Raw genomic sequence first — 2,029 nt, 5'->3', positions numbered from 1 at the left:
TTTGGTCTTTTATTTCTTTTGAAACAAAAAATGGAGTAAAAATACAGAAGGGAACAGTACTAAGCAGAAGCTGCTGTAGCAGGGTGCCTTGGGAATAACTTCCACGGTACCGTGAAAATAGTGCTCCCGTAGGGTGGTTATTTTCACGGTACCGTGTATGTAACCTTTTCACCACTAGTCAAAGGTCTAAAATACATTCTAAGTGTGTGTATATATATATGTCGTGCCGAATATGTAAAACTGGACAATTAGCAAGAACTCATTTAAAAATTAAGTCCTTTCTTAAATTTTCTCTTATACGTTTAAAGATATATTTTTTTCATTAATGTTAATGTAAAAATTTTAATTTTGCACCAAAAGAATCTTAGAAAACTTACCTATCCTTATTATAACAACAGCAATTTATTTTAGCCTAACCCAACTAAATAGATTTTAAATACGTTTACAATAATTTAGTACTAAACTAACACAATCAAATATATATTTTTCGTTAGGTTCAGAATGATTTTGGCGAAATTATTGCATACACAAATTTTCACTTGTCCTATATGGCAAGATGAGCGTTGCTATTTAAGCCAAGATCGCAAGTTCTGCCTATTCGGCACGACATATATATATATATATATATAATATATATATATATATATATATATATATATATATATATATATATATATATATATATATATATATATATATATATATATATATATATTAGGAGTGATTGGTGGAATGATGAAGTAAAGGGTGTGATAAAAGAGAAAAAGGTAGCTTACGAGAGGTTTTTACAAAGCAGAAGTGTTATAAGAAGAGCAGAGTATATGGAGAGTAAAAGAAAGGTGAAGAGAGTGGTGAGAGAGTGCAAAAGGAGAGCAGATGAAAGAGTGGGAGAGGCACTGTCAAAAAATTTTAATGAAAATAAGAAAAAAATTTGGAGTGAGTTAAATAAGTTAAGAAAGCCTAGGGAAAGTATGGATTTGTCCGTTAAAAACAGAGTAGGGGAGTTAGTAGATGGGGAGAGGGAGGTATTACAAGACCCTCGCATTTACTTCTCTTACAACCCCATCTATAAATATATTAAACAACCACGGTGACATCACACATCCTTGTCTAAGGCCTACTTTTACTGGGAAATAATTTCCCTCTTTCCTACATACTCTAACTTGAGCTTCACTATCCTCGTAAAAACTCTTCACTGCTTTCAGTAACCTACCTCCTTCACCATACACCTGCAACATCTGCCACATTGCCCCCCTATCCACCCTGTCATACGCCTTTTCTAAATCCATAAATGCCACAAAGACCTCTTTAGCCTTATCTAAATACTGTTCACTTATATGTTTCACTGTAAACACCTGGTCCACACACCCCCTACCTTTCCTAAAGCCTCCTTGTTCATCTGCTATCCTATTCTCCGTCTTACTCTTAATTATTTCAATAATAACTCTACCATACACTTTACCAGGTATACTCAACAGACTTATCCCCCTATAATTTTTGCACTCTCTTTTGTCCCCTTTGCCTTTATACAAAGGAACTATGCATGCTCTCTGCCAATCCCTAGGTACCTTACCCTCTTCCATACATTTATTAAATAATTGCACCAAGCACTCCAAAACTATATATATATATATATATATATATATATATATATATATATATATATATATATATATATATATATATATAATATATAATATAAAATATATATATATATGTGGTATATGTGGAGTCAAAAAACGTTATCTATGGAGGCAAAGAAGGGAATGTATGAAAGTATAGTAGTACCAACACTCTTATATGGATGTGAAGCTTGGGTGGTAAATGCAGCAGCGAGGAGACGGTTGGAGGCAGTGGAGATGTCCTGTCTAAGGGCAATGTGTGGTGTAAATATTATGCAGAAAATTCGGAGTGTGGAAATTAGGAGAAGGTGTGGAGTTAATAAAAGCATTAGTCAGAGGGCAGAAGAGGGGTTGTTGAGGTGGTTTGGTCATTTAGAGAGAATGGATCAAAGTAGAATGACATGGAA

The sequence above is a fragment of the Cherax quadricarinatus genome, chromosome 34, assembly GCF_038502225.1.
Source record: "Cherax quadricarinatus isolate ZL_2023a chromosome 34, ASM3850222v1, whole genome shotgun sequence".
Taxonomy (NCBI): Eukaryota; Metazoa; Arthropoda; class Malacostraca; order Decapoda; family Parastacidae; genus Cherax; species Cherax quadricarinatus.
Note: the sequence above shows the minus strand (reverse complement) of the source record.